Source organism: Schistocerca cancellata, chromosome 3 (assembly GCF_023864275.1).
Source record: "Schistocerca cancellata isolate TAMUIC-IGC-003103 chromosome 3, iqSchCanc2.1, whole genome shotgun sequence".
Classification (NCBI taxonomy): Eukaryota; Metazoa; Arthropoda; class Insecta; order Orthoptera; family Acrididae; genus Schistocerca; species Schistocerca cancellata.
In genome coordinates this window covers 49986709-50002959 of record NC_064628.1, presented here as the reverse complement: position 1 = coordinate 50002959, position 16251 = coordinate 49986709, and the positions used below count along the sequence as shown (strand labels likewise).

General features: G+C 39.8%; 1 protein-coding gene across 1 annotated transcript in view; it reads left to right on the top strand.

Annotated features, from left to right (window-relative positions):
• LOC126176934 (lanC-like protein 2) overlaps positions 1-16251 on the top strand; it is a 119870-nt gene that overhangs the window by 74194 nt on the left and 29425 nt on the right. The gene's annotated exons all lie outside the window — the stretch shown is intronic.

Here is a 16251-nt window from a genome sequence, read left to right as displayed (position 1 = left end):
GATTATTTCAGAAATATGTTATGACTCCAGATATACTCTGAATTACTTCTCCAGATGTATCAACTGAAATGGACAGCAGCCTTTTTTACTTAGAGTTTTATACATAAACGTAGGAAATGGTAATGATAATCACTCACAATTTAGAAGGATGTTTGAGTAATGGATAGCTGCTTAAACAGGAAGTATAGATTTTTCACTCAGATTTTTCACTCAGCTTTTGAACTTGTATTCTTGTTCAGAGGACAAAATTGTGGACAAAGGCATGCATGTATGCACACGCACACACACACACACACACACACACACACACACACACACACACACACACACACACACATAAAGTCTAAGGAAAGTAAGATGTTGATGAGCCCTCCTAACTGACAGGACTGATGGGACTGACTTTTTGAAACCACAGTTGTGTAGGTTACAATCCTATGTGTCACACCTGCAGCCATTCACCGTTATGATACCTCCTTTCCAAGTAATTGACAAAAAAGAATTTATAACAGAGAAAGGCAGTCCATATTGTAATAATTATTTGTTTATTAACCCGGTAACCAGTTTGTCTAAGCGAACATCTTCAGACAAGAAGCTCTGAAATGTATGACACAATGCACTGAATGAACATTTTAGGTTCCCTTCTATACTCATAAGGGACATATGTACCTAAGTGGTGTGCTAATTAAAGAAGATGACTAAATTATGGGACATGCTAGAAAAGCCGCACTGGCTGGTTCGGAGATACTACTCCTAAAAGCTAACAACTGTGGTACAATTCAATGAGCTAACACCTCTTAACCAAGTAGGACCTTTGCTTAGGGTAGAGTCTCTGGACAGTGTAGACCATGAATAGCTTACAGTCTTTGTTCAGTATCATCTGGTGGCACAGGAAAACCTGCTTCAAAGGCGTGTTTGGGGCCAAAGGAGATGTCAAAATGGCCAGGGTGGAATAGTAATAAACCCATGTGGCACTTGTGGCACACACTACACTTCACTGCACTAGTCACTCTACACTGCATGTAGTATTCCAAGTACTGATACCATGAGAGCAAAACTGGCATCCGGCGTCAGGCTTTGTACTCCTGTAGTCAATAGAAGTGCCTCAAGGGCACCCACAACAGGAAGGCGGAGCGGAAAAATGTGGCAGTCCGCTGTGTGTTAAATAAACTGCAACAGAATATTGACACCGAACACGGGGTAAGAATTCAACTGTTTGCACCTGCTGTGCTGAAGAGTGGCAGACAACAATGTGAACCACATGGCGTTTCACAGGCATGCTGCCGAGAACACGGCTGGGAGATGTCAGCTCGTAGGAGAGAGTGCTGCAGCAATGGTTTGGTCTGCTTGATGTCCAATAAGAAAGACCATCTAAGCTCTTCCTCTGGTGGAAGTGACCAGCGAGGGAGGTGGAGAGACTGGCTTCTGGGCTGCACAGCCTGTCATCTGCTGCTACATGTGGAGGCGATGGAACGAGTCACGAGTCACCACACAATCCCCCCCTCTCGAGAGGAAAACACCATTGCCATTCACTCAGAGGAGTGTTTGAAGCTGAGTGAAGATGTGTGCTGGGGGCATGCACAAGTTGTTGCTGCTGTGCTCATGCTGTGGTTTCTGTTGAGATGAGGGGTGTGGGCAACTCCTGTGCATGGCATTGGTAGCCTGTGAAGTAGCGTCACTGCTCCAATGGGGCAGGTAATAGTGAAAGTGGTGATGGCAATCTGTTGGGAGTGATGGGTACCTGTGGGGTCAGGAAGCTGTGTGCATCGGTTGGAGGCTGCAAAAAGAGTAGTGCAGTGGCGACATCAGGGTCCCAGGCACTGGGGGATGTGTCAGTCATGTAGGCGGTTGACAGTGGATCAGAGGTGGCATTGGCCAGTGATGTGTTGGACGTGGCTTCAGGGGTGGCGTCAGCTGGTGGCATGTCACGAACAGTAGAGGGGATGGTGTTGTCATGTGTCACATTGGGCACAGTGTTGATGGTGCTGTGACTGGGTCCGGTGGTGTTCAGGGGCAGCTCCACCTTTATGGTGCTATGCTCATTGGTTGGGGGTGCCTCTAGGATGCAGGCCAGCTTGAGCCTGTCTATGGAGATGGTTTTTGCAACATCAAGTGCCTTTAATATATTATTTAACTTCTTATTTAGTTTGTAAGAGGGGATAATTAATGTTCTTTACAGTCAAAGCAATCCAAATAACCATTATATGCAATTTTGGTTGAGCTCTCGGTGTAGGCAGTTGTGGATTCATCAATTTTAATTCTTCTTTCTCATTTGGCATGATCATAAAGTTACTGTCATCTATCAGCTTTCTAATTTTTGTTTGGAACTTCTTGGTGAGGATGTATTGCTATTTCATAAATGCCATTTTCATTCAGAAGTGTATGATTGTGCTAATATAATTATCCTCTCTGATAATGACAAACAAATTGCCTTTGTCCACTTTAGTGACCACAGCTCCACCAACTGTTAATTTATTATTTATGCTTTTTAAGGTTATAATATCATTACAGTAGAGTGTCGATTATCTGAAATAATTGGGGGACATGGGTGTTCGGAAAACTGGTTTGTTCGGATAATCGAACTGTACATGTTTATTTGCCTAAAGAAGTACTGTACAGTAAATTTATTCACAAGAACAGGCATCTATTTTAGTATTACAAAGTAACATACAAAGGCAACTTCAGTAGGAATATATAGTATGTGGCACAGTTTATTAAACAAAACTATATACATATTACATACGCATTCAAGTTCTTCACGCAGCAGCAAACAAGTGGTCGTAACAGAGAACAGAAGGTGACTGTTCACACCGTGAGAAGCTCTTCTTGGGGGCGCGCAATCCTTCAAACTGCGTGGAGCGGCACGCCTCAACTCTAAGCGGGCACAGCTGTTGCTGTGAACAGCTTTGGTACTGCCGCTACTTCTACTGCCAGTGCCAAGCCGACAGAAGTGTGCTGATTGAAACACAGTGACTTGCGGCTTGGCCAGTCAGCAGCGCCTTGTGAAGGCCCCATTAGAAGCAATGTCCCACCAGTGGTGGCCCAGTGCGGCAACTACTGTGGGAAACTTGGTTTGGGAGTGAGGGGGATGATGGACGGTAGGGTGGGAGAGTAACAGGTGCGAGCGAGTACACAGTTCGGTTAAGCAGTCGTTCGGTTGACCGACGTTCGGATAATCGACGCTCTACTGTATTAAGTTTTCATTTACTTTTTTCTATTTTGATAAATTGTAAGGCAATTTTGAAGTGATTGAATTTACCTAGTTTTTCTGTTGTAGTGGCTACACTGAAATCTGCAGTGATGCATCTTACTTTATTTTCGTTTATGTTTGCTGTGATATTGTATTTCAGAGCTTTATGGTTTAGTTGAGTTTCTTTCTTATTAAACTGGATTTAAATGAAGTTCATTATTCCTGTATAGCATTCACTCATGTTTCTAACACTGACATGTGCTTTTTTAATCAGTATTAATCCACAAATTAATTTTTTGAAGATGTATATCTCGTTTGGAGTCCCGCATGCTGTCTGTCTACACATTTATCCAGTGCTTAATTTCTAAAATTTTAGGTGCCGGAACACACTTCTTCAAACATACACCCCCACTCCCCCCCCCCCCAAAATCCCATCCTTCTCCTCCTCCTCCTCCTCCTCCTTCTCCTTCTCCTTCTCCTCCTCCTCCACACACCATAAAAAATCATAAGTTTCAATTTGTGAAAAGTGTGGTAGAACTTACAATGATAATCATCTTTTAATGAATACTTCTCTGAAATTCAGTTTTGTAAAACATTTTCTAGTAATTAAAACAATAAAACCACAAGATTTGATATAAATAACAGGTGTAATGTCCTTGTAGCTTGATACATATTGGCCCAAGTTTGTAGTCTTCATAACAATGACATCCTGTTTTCAACTGGCAGTCATAAACAAAAGACAGTCGACAAGAAGATTACCAATATGTATACCAGTTACAACATCAGAATGAAGCACAACTTGGGTATGCGCGTACCACACACACACACACACACACACACACACACACACACACACACACACACACACACACACACATTGAGCAGCACCGAAAAAATCACAGGCTTAAAGTAGCATGGCTGTAACTATGCCGTTAATGTCAGGTGTGTATACATTATAACATACTTTTACAGTGATATATATAAAAAACAAGGTATTGCTAATAAAACGTGAGTCAGTGAATGCAAGTATTAGGGTTGTGTTTTAGACCTTGCAATAGCACCTTATTCTCCCTCTGCTACATTCTGTATGTTGTACTTTTTTGCTCAAAAGTATCTGAATGACCTGAATTGCATTTTGCCTGATTTTCATGCAGCCACATAATGTAGCTTTCTTAAAGGTCCTGTAATCTCTTTGCAGTACAGTGGTTTTGACTATACAAAATGGTTACCACAAGTGACCAGTAGAGAAAACTGCTCTGTATGGCTATCAGTCCATAGGTAAATTAATACCACTGTTTTCGGTATGTTAGGAAGCATGTTATTAGAAATTGTAAACTCAGCATAATTATAACAAGTGACATTTGAAAAGTATCACTATGCTCACTAGAATCTGAAATTACTCTCTCTTTCCAAGCATTAACCTCGTCTTGTGGGATCTGCTGTTTTGCTACATCTCCTCCATTTCTCCCTGTTGTTGACATCTTCTGGTCTTAAGCCAACAACGTGTATGTCTCCCCTGATGTTGTCAGTCCATCTCTTTGCTGATCTTCTTTGTGGTCGTGTTCCTCCTGAGTTGATGTGGAATGCTGTTTTTCCAAATGAGTTGTCTTGCTTTCTCATACCGTGGCCTTACCAGTGGAGACAGGCTTCCCTCACTTTTTCAGTGATTGGCGCAACGCCAAACCTTTGCTGGACGTCTGTATTTTTTATGTGGTGACATCCCCATGGACCATCGAAGCATCTTCATCTCCATGGTGTGTAACTTTTGCTCCTGTTGTGTCATTATAGAGCGATACTCAGTCCCATACACAGCTGCTGGGTGTAACATGGTCTTATATACTTTTGCCTTTAGATACTGAGGCACCTTTTTATCACAGAGGACTCCAGTGACCTGTCTCCACTTGAGCCAAGCTGCATTCATCCTCATCCGAGTGTCAAGAGTTGTGTCGCAGTCTGAGGTGACGACAGACCCTACGTACTTAAAATGCATGGTCTTCTGCAGGTCTTCTTTGTCGATCCTTATTGTGCCTCTGGTTTGGGAGGTGCATTCTAGGTACTCTGTCTTCTGGACAATGAGGTGCAGTCCATTTTCAGCCAGTCTGTCCTTCCACGTTTGAACCTGGCGCTGGAGTTCAGGACAGGCTTGGTCGGCTAGTACTACATCATCTGCATAAAGAAGGGTCCAGGGCTGTGAAGTCTGTATATCGACTGTTGCCATATCCGTGCAAAGGATGAATAGCAATGGTGAAAGGGCAGAACCCTGATGAACACCCACAGTGATATTGAAGGACGGAGAAATTCCAGCAGGACTCCGAACAACACTAGTGGAATTAAGGTTCAAAAGTTGCACCCAGTTTACGTACTCTTCAGGGACACCATGGCAGCAAAGAGCCCAGCGAAGAGCCCACCAAATAAGATCGTGTGGGATACAATCGAAAGCCTTTTCTAGGTCTAGAAATGTCATGTGTACACTCTTCTGTCTCTCTCTGTGTTTTTCCATCAAAAGAGGCGTGGCATGTATAGCATTGATGGTGCTGTGCCCCTTAACAAATCCACACTGGTTTGGTGTTACAGAGACAGTACTTCAGAGTATGCTATCAAGTACCCATTTAAAGATCTTTAAAGTATGACAGAGGAGTCAAATATGGCGGTAAGTCGAGCAATCATTCACGTCTCATTTTCCCGTCCAGATTGGAACTGTTATGCTAGTTTTCCGTGCTTGTGGAAGTTGTTTTTTGGTGATGATTCGGTTGAAGAGTGAGGCAAGGAATTCTGAAGCAGGCTTTCTGATCATTTTCCAGATTTCTGCTGGTAGGTCATCTGGCCCAGTTGCTTCTCCATTTTTCATCTTGCTGATGGCAAGCATTACTTCCTTAGCTGTAATTGAGGGGATGGGTCCTAAGGTAGGATCAGGACTAGTAGTTGGTGGATGCGTAAACTCTTTGTTGCTGATGTTATGGAAGTAGTCTGTCCAATGCCTTGGACAGAATCTGAAATTACTCTACCACATAAATGGTTCTATAATCCTTAGTCATGATTAAATATTTGTATGAATAAGAGATTTGAGACAATATCTGTTTTCCTAAAGTTCTATGACAATTCAAAGTATTTTTGCAATTTAAAAGCTTTACCCACCAACTGCTGAATAATGTTCCTGTGGTAGGTGGTTTTTCATAAACTGGTTATTGAACTAACCATTTATAAAAAGGTGGCAAGTGCTCTATGAAAACATAAACATTAACAACCTCTCACAAGTAATTTCACCTTACTCATGATTCATGAATGTTACTTGTGCACGTATTTGAATTTTAAATGACACAGTGAACTTTTTTGTTCTGGATCTAGATTCAGGCCCAGCACTTGTAGCCATTGCTAACTAAGCAAAGCTGTCATGCCTGACTGAAACTCGATCAAGGCAAAGATCATCATTGCTGAAAAGGCACAAAAAGATGTGAGGTATTGAATTTTTCACAAGTATCATATTGCAGCAGAGCTGGTGTATGACATGGCTGCTTTCACAGGTGGCCCAACCTCTTCTCACAGATGGAAGAGCCAGGTGCAAGACCTGCCTGATCCACCCACCAGCACTTCCTACACCAATCCTGTTACAGACTTATCCTACCCCATCAGAGGATGGGCCAATGTGAAAGCTACCATGTCATATGCCAGCTCTGCTGGACTCATTGCACAGGTTTTTATATTGGTATGACTACTAACCAGCTGTCCATTAGAATAAATGGCCACCACCAAACTGACCAAGAACAAAGTGGTCCGTCCTGTGGCACAACATGCTGCTAAACATAACATGCTTGATTTCAATGGCGGCTTCACAACATGGGCCATCTGAATCCTCTCCTCCACTGCCAACTTTTCTGAACTGTGTAGATGGGAGTTATCCTTATAAAACATTCTCCACTCCTGAAATCGTTCTGGCCTCTATGTAAAGTAACCTACTGTCCTCACACCCAGCCACCACCCAACAGTTTCCACCCCCATCTGTCCTATCACCTGCTCTCAATTCACATGCCCTCACCCCCATTATGCGCTACTCTCTGCCATTGCACCCATCAGTATTTTCCCCTTTTCTGCTCCTTGATCCCCTCCCCCACAGCCTCTCAACACTCTACCTGGCAGCCTCATCCTTCCACTATCTAGTCTCTGCATGCTCCACCCCTCCCCCCACCCATATCCTGTTATCCCTCTTCCTTCCTTACCCCACTCCGGGATTGCTGCTGAAGTTCTTGCATTCTGATTGGCGCGCACATTTGTGTGTGTGTGTGTGTGTGTGTGTGTGTGTGTGTGTGTGTGTGTGTGTGTGTGTGTGTGTTTCCTTTCTGAAAAAGGCTTTGGTGGAAAGCTCAAATGTGTAACAACAGTCTTTTCGTGATATCTGTCTGTGACTCGGTGTGTCATCTTTACCATGAGTAGTAGTTTATCTTTTTCATAATACTGTTGATATTACAAACTGGACTTCCATTTTAGAAATCACACTTTGTGTTGCTGCAGCTGTTGAAATCACAAGTTGAAGCCATGTTTAATACCTAAGGATATGGAACTGCTAAAAGTACAAAACAGTTATCAATTGAAGGCTGAGTTCATCCTCTGACTGAGGTCTACTTACATCATGTAAATTAGAGGAGACTTTATCCTTGCCTTCCTCCAGTGCACTTTTCAAGTTGTAAACACAAATGTGTATGATACTTTGAATGGTACAACTGATGTTGTCATTCTAAGATAATAATTCTTACAACGAATTAAAATTTGTACAAGTAACAAAATTCGTATACACTATCCACAGCTTAGAGATTTACCAATTTAATCACAACACCATTCTAGTGGTCATCTGCAGTGAAGTTACCAAATAGTGCAACATACTCTGTGAGGTCATACCTTTACCTGATCACATACAGTAGCCGGAGAAACAGTATGCCACTTCAAAACCATTCAAAATAGTGCATTCTTTGGACAAAAAACAAAGCTGCTGGGCAAGCTGTACAACTGCTAAGACAGAACCAATCTGTTAAGTGGCAAACATGACCATCCACAGAGCTCTGTGTCCAGCAGCTTGCACCATCTGGTTACAATTTAAGATGTGAAAGGTGGCTGAGGAAATGTTATCATCTGCTAGAACCATCCAATGCCATGTCTGATAGGGGTCTTAAGGTAAATGGTGCTAAGAAGTGTGTTAAAGTCCACCTGCTCTACTGGGTTTTGCCTTTATGTTTAAATTATATATCTAATGGAAGTACAATCATAATTTCACATTTTGCCTGCCACAGATGGCAGTGTAGCACAAAATATTTTTGTGTCTGAGATCTAGACTGGGTGTCCACTTCTGAACACTCTGTGCCACAGAATCTGCTCACAACACAATGAGCACTGGCACTGACTATGGCCATCGGGCCCCCTTTTCACCCAAGTGTCACAGTGATGGCTGCAATCTACGGCCTATGCTGCTGCTGTCATATTGACTAGTATAATTCTATTCATATTGCTGTATACGTTTCCATGGATAAATACTTTGATATAACAAGCGAAATGGTGCAGTGTGTCTTCGATGGAAATGCAGAGAGGTTATCTGACATTGTATTCTATGAATGGAATTAAAATATAAGCTGGTTGAAAGTGATGCAGTAAGTATTCTGCTAGATTTTGTCAGATACTGAGTGCGGGATGGTGTGAGAACGTAATAGTAGGTAATGCACATGTCCTAAAATTTAGGCACAGGGATGACAAAGTTATTCATGTAACAGTTGCTTGTGCAGCACATGGCATGAGAATCTTTGAAGCGTATAATCTACCACCATGATTAAAATGTTCCAGAAAATCCAATTGAGTTATACATTTTTGATAACTATCTTATGGTAAAAGTTTGTTATAATGAAAGAAACAGGTTGTTATAATGAAAGAAAAAGATAAACTGTTTGTTTCTGTCGCAGTTGGGAAATGATTCAAGTGGACAACCGTTTTCAGCTGTGAGAGGCCATCTTTACTTCCCTAATAGTTGGCTTCAATGGAATCAATGACATTTGTCACGATGATGGTGGCCCTAACATTGAAATAGAAAAGAACAATACTTTTGCCCATACAGAGAGAAATTAACTACAAATCAACTTACCCAAGTGTCATGAAGTAATAATATATGGTGCACTTTTGATTTGTGCAACCAGGTACCATATACAGATAGTATTTCAGTACTCTTGCCATAATGTGAAAACATAGTGGTGAAATTAGAGGTACAAGAAAACTTGATAAACAAATTATTTGATGTCACACAGTAATCAAATTTTGTATTCACAGCAAAAATGTGTCTTGTCTTATGTAGACACAAATGTAAAGGTATCAAAAAATGTGCAATTCTGCTGTTACATACATTTTTCACCTCTACATAAACAATTTAGGAGACAATCTGAGCAGCTCTCTTAGACTGTTTGCAGACAATGCCTCTGTCTAGTAAAGTCACTGGGAAATCAAACCAAATGCAAAATGATTTAGACAAGATATCTGTATGGTGCAAAAAATCTCAATTGACTCTTAAGTAATTAAAAGCTTGAGGTCATCCACATGGGTACTAAAGAGAATCTGTTAAGTTTGGAGCACACGATAAATCACACAGACCTAATGACTGTCAATTCAACTAAATATGTAGGGATTTCAATTACAGCCAGTGTAAAGTGGAATAATCAGATAAATAATGATGTAGGGAAGGTGAAGGAAAGACATTGTTTTATTGGTATGACACTTAGAAGATGTATCAGGTCTACTATAGAGGCTGCCCACACTACAATTTTCCATCCTCTTCTAGAGTACTGCTGAGCAGTATGGGTTCCATACTAGATACGATTGACAGAGGGCTTCAAAAAAATTCAAGGATGGGCAGCTCATTTTGGTATTATTGTGAAATAGGGCAAGATTGTCTTGGATACTAAATACACATTGACTAGGCAGTCATTAAAACAAAGGAATTTTTTGTTTCAGCAAGGTCTTTTCACAAAATTTCAATCACCAGCTTCCTCTTATGAATGAGAAAATATTTTGTAGATGCCATCCTACATATGGAGAAATCATCATTGTAAAGTGAAATCACTGTTTGGATGGAAAAGTTGGTGTTTGTTCTTCCCACTGCTGTTTGAGAGTGGAATGGTAGAGAAATAGTCTGAAAGTGGTTCGATGAACCCTCTATCTGCCACTTAAGTGTGAATTGCAGAGTAGTTGTGTAGATATAGATGTAGATGTAAGACATTCAATCAGTGTGTGTGTGTGATCCCTGAGAAAATAAATTACTTTTTCAGCAAAGAAGCTTATCATAATACATTGGGGTTGATAACAAAGCCGAATGCTGAAATGCTATACTTCGCAGAGTAACAGCTTTTCTGCAGGTATCAATAGCAAAAACTATTACTCTGATAATTTCAGTGTTTTCAAATATTCATTTCCTCAAAGCTGTACCTTCAAAGAACCATTCTACTCTGATTTGTTAGCTGCCCGTTGACCAAATAGTTGATTCATCTTGAGCTGTTCTTGTTGTCATGGTCTCCATCCATGCTAGTCCATGATTTGCAGCCTCCTTCATCTCTGTGTAACTACCATAACTTACATCCTTTTGAACCTGTATACTGTACTCAAATTGTGGTCTCCCTGTACAATTTTTGCCTCCCACGCTTTATTTGCTTACTGAATTGATGATTCCCCGAAGCCTCAGGATGTCCTATCAACTGGTTACTTCTTTTAGTCAAGTTGATCCGCAGATTACTTTTTCCCCAAATTGATACAGTACCTCGTCATTATTTATTCAATATATCCATCTAATTTTAAATAGTCTTCTGTAGCATAACATTTCAAACGCTTCGATTCTCTTCTTGAGTGAACTGCTTATTGTTCACATTTTGCTTCCATGCAAGACTACATTCCAGACAAATATATTCTTAAAAAGTATTTCTACCACTTAAATGTTTGTATGGTGTTACCAGATTTCTCTTTTTTGGAAAAGCTTTTTTTGCTATGGCCAGTCTGCATTTTATTTGCACTCTACTCCAGTCATTGTCTGTTATTTTGTCAACCAAATAGCAAAACTCGCATACTATTTTTAGTGTCTTATTTCCCACTTTATTTCCCACAGTATTGCCTGATTTAATTCAACTATGTTGCATAACCCTTAATGTAATTTTGTTGATAATCATCTGATAACCTCTTTTCAAGACAATGTTCATTCCGTTCAACTATTATTCCAACTCCTTTGCTATCTGTCAGAATAATAATGTCACTGACAAACCACAAAGTTGTTGTTTCTGCTCCCTAACTGTAATTCTCTTTCCAAATTTCTCCTCAGTTTTTTTTCTGCTTGCTCAGTATACAGATTGAATAACACTGGGGAGAGACTACAACCCTTTCTCACTCTCTTCTCAGTGTCTCACTCCCTTCTCAGCTACTATTTCTGTTTCAAGCTCTTTGATTCTTATAACCACAGTCTGGTTTCTGTGAAAGTTGTTTCCTGTAATTTACTTCTGCCATCTTCAGAATTTCAAAGATTGAATACCAGTCAACATTGTCAAAAGCTTTCTCTAAATCTACAAATATTATAAATGTAGGTTTGCCTTTCTTGAGTCTGTTTTCTAAGATAAATCACTGGATTAATATAGCTTTGCGTGTTCCTACACTGCTCCGGAACCCGAACTTATCTTCCACATGATCAACTTCTACGTGTTTCCATTCTTCTGTAAATAATTCTTGTCAGCATTTTGTAGTCATTACTTCTTAAACACATGGTAATTACACTTAGATTATTTGCTTATGAATTTTCGGATATACTTAGATGACATCTTTCAAGCATAAAAACTGAAGATAATTAGTTGAAAAGTTAAAAGGCGACTGTTGAATGAACATGTCAATTCGCAGTGTGCATAATGAGCATGTCAGTTTGTAGTATGCTTAAGCCAGGAGGTAACAGTTGTAACCTCTGCTTCATAGGAGGCCTACCTAAAAAAAAATCCCCTGCTCTTAATTTGTGGTGTAGGTTGCTGTAGTGGTCAAGAACGATTTTCCTGCCTACAGCTTAGTTTGTTAGCCTAGTTACTGAAATGGCAGTAAAACTCAGTGGGGAAATCATGTGCTACTTTGCAGTCTCCCAGCATGCGACCATCTATCAAATTTATTTATGGCAGCCCTTCACTGACTTTGCAGTATGTGAGACTCTCTGAGCCACTCCTGCACTTACTTCTCGGTATGTGCAGGACTATCCATCTACATTCACTTGATGCTTTCTTGTCATCTTGATGAATATTCTCAATGATTTCAATTGAAGATATGACTCTGAGTGATTATAATCTATCATAGGCACTGTGAAAGTAATGAGAGAAAGTACACTGCAGTGGTGTCTTATTGGCTTAGCAGTAACATGCTTGGCTTCTGAGTCACTGCAAGAGAAATGCTGCAGTATGTAGATTTTTTATTTTTTCTAATTATTTGATTTGCTAACAGGCAGAACAAAATTCAATAACTGAATCTGAAGAGAAGCTCTGCATCACATGCCACTTCACAGCCTTGATTCAGTTCCTTGTAGGTGTAAGCATTACTGCCTCCTTTAGAAATATTGAGTTACAACAAAGGCTCTGAAAACACTTAAAGGAACTGTGAATTCTTGCATTCTCCCAGAGCCACTCCATCAATCTGCATATGGAAATCAGTGTAGAATGGAACTGACAACATAGCAGGAGAAGTTTGACAATGATGTATCTTCCACCTACTTTTGGTGTGCATAAACTGTCCATCAGCGTTCACTTGATATTTTCTTATCATCTTGCAGAAATATTTAGAATTATTACCTTTCAAAATGTGACACAGATCAAGTACAAATCATTGTTTGAACCCAGGAGGGATGTTTCACAACTAAGCAACATAAAAGAAATGAGAGAAGGTGTGCTCCAGTGATGTCTTATGGCGTAGCACTTGGCTTCTGATTCACAGGAGGCCTTACATATTGGTTCATATCTTGCTGGAGAAATGCTGCAGTTCTTACAATTTTTTCCATTTTCTTTATTTGATTTGTGAATGGCCAGAATGAAATTCAGTAATGGGAATTCAAGAGAAGATGTTAAAAGATGCTCTGCATCATACACCATCTCACAGATTCAGTATTTTGTAGGTGAGAGTATAAGTTCCTCCTTTGGAAATAGTAAGTTACAAGAAATGTTCTGAAAAGTCTTAAAGGGAGCATTAAAATTAGTGATTTGTGTTTTGTTCCTCATTTAGGGAATCACCATCCCAGGCAAAGATTAGGCAAGCAATGATTGACATTAGTCTATGGTAAATCTGAAGTGAAAAATGTATGTGTTAGCGAAATGCATGCTTATTCATACCTTTATTTTTGTCTCTGCATCAGATGAGACACATTTTTTGCCATGAACACAAAATTTTATTACTGTGTGATATCAAACAATTTGTTTATCCAGTTACCTGTACTTTCACCACCATGCTTTCTCATTATGCCAAGAGTACTGAAATTCTATCTGTATATGACACGTAGTTTCACAAATCAAAACTGCACTGTATATTATTACTTCATGATGTTTGGGTGAGTGGGTTTTGTAGTTACTTTCTCTGTGCATGGGCAAACGTATTGTCCTTTTCTATTTTAATGTAATATCCCCCATCATGGCGATAAATGTGACTGATTCCACTGAAGCCAACTAATACAGATGTAAAGATGGCATCTCGCATCTGAAAACAGTCATCACCACTTGAATCATTTCCTAACTGTGACAGAAACAAGCAGTTTACTTTTTTATTTCATTACAACAAGCTTTCGTAATGAGACAGTGTATAATTTGATTGGATTTCCTGGTACATTTAGTCATGGTGGTAGATTACACACATTAAATATGTTACAAGAGTAACTTTCCCATTTTATGAAATTTGCATTAGCAACAGCTACAGTCCCATGCTCTCCCACACTCGGCATCTCCAAAACAACCAGTCCTGATAAAATCTGAATGTGTCATTTTCAATTAGCTTATGTTTTTCATATCTATTTTCATTGAATTGAAGTCAGACAATCATGTACCATGGGTCGAGTGTTACCTCTAATTTAAAATTATAGGGTGCCCTTTGATTCTGTGTACCAGATCTTCCCATTTGTATTACATCTTTCACAGTGCATTCATTACTGGGAATCGCATGTTACACCATTATTGTCAAGTGCTTCACCACAGAATTACTGGACTCTACATCAGCCCCATGTTTTATAGCCAAATGAAATTACTGACTTGTGCCATGATGGTTAACTGTGGCTATAAGTTGTGTCGCACATCTGTTTACGATTTCACAATTTAAATTTTCTGTAGGTTACAAATGTTGAGTACTGTTTTTAGGATTGTTTTTGTAATGACTCATTGTGCTTTATTTTGATTTTTTGTTGATGGTAGACACCAGTAGATAGTCTGTTAATGACTAAAACTGCTTGTGTAATAAAAATTGAGTAATACAGCAATGTGCCCATGATTTTTCAACAATTTTTGCAACCTGTGAATCATTGCCTCCTCATAATAAAGTCCAGTTGACTACTTTATTTGTTCCCCAAAGGAAATGCTTGAATGTACAAGAACTGACTCAGTACAAAGATAAAGTCATTGAGGAGGAGGAATGCTTGGCTAAGTATTGAGCAGCATAGCAAGAGTAAATTCTAAACTCGAGCCATAAGTTCATCAGACGTGGAGTCCCTAGTGTCTAACTGAACCAGCATGGGTGACACACAGTGCTGCCTTGTATGCAAGCTCACTGCATCCCCCACCACCCAGTGGCCCTTTGAGTTTTCATAAAACAAAGTTGCCCCTCATGTCAAGTTGGTTTCCAGCTGCATCTTGTAGCTCTGAGCTTTGCTGACAGGTGTTACTGGCAGAACACACACTGTGCATTAGCAGTTCCTTAATACTGAGCATGCTCTGTATCCTGTGACAGCACCTAACAGCTACTTCTGGGTAATTGTTTTTCTAAACAGCTTCGCATACAAGCAAACCAGTTGTGTCTTTACCTGTGATTTCTTGCGCTTTAGGTACTGGGGCTATGCATGGCTCGGTTTAAAAAGAATTGCTTGATGCAGTCATATTGTCGAGTCCTGCACATCTGCTTTCATGCCCCACAGCTAATTTGCTGCAAATAATAACCTGTAGCTCTGATCGTGCAGTCAAATAGTTTATACAATGGCTGGAACTGCAAGTTAATAAAATATACAGAAATACAAAATTAAAGTTAAATGAATAATTTAATAACAATAATTCTATTCTAATGGCTGTAATTGATGTAGGCCACAGAGAATTATCTTGAACAATGTTGATTCAAGAAAGGACATCTCAAATAAACAGGAAGTGGTCCTACAAAACACAATTAAAATACAGATAGAAAGCATCCTATCAAATGCAGTAACGTTATGTTGAGAGTGTTATGATAGTGGTAGCAAAATCCTCAAACTAAGTAGTCATCAAAGACTTGCAAAAACTAAGTCAATTTCATGATCACAATATGTGAAATATTTATCAGCTCAAAATAGTTCAGAGTTCAACATTATGATTCAGAAATTAACACATGCAGTACAAAGATTAGTAACTCATACTCTGTCTGTTCTCTGTTCCACAAATCAAGTGACAAAAGTTAAAGTCTTATTCTGGAACACATTCAGAATTAATATGTGGTAGTGCCCATTCACTGCCCGGAATCAATCACCTACATGACTGAATCACGCACGTTACCTCAGGCCTTCTTCAAGAGCTCAACATAAAGGGTCCAGAGTCGCTCCCTTGAGTTCTTCACTCTAGAAGTCCCTACAGCAGTGTTCTGCACTGTCCAACTCTCATTGCTGAAGGCCATCCCCACCAAAAATTCATCATTCTCAAGCTCTACAGACACGATGTGAGTCAAGCTGACCACTTCCTGGACTAAACTAATGTATTACAACAATGTTTAGTTAAAGAAACGTCATAAACATTTTTGTTATTCTCAGATCATATACAATGAACATAAGTACTAATTGGTTCATAAATAATTAAGCCAGTATTCTTGCACAAATGTGCTCA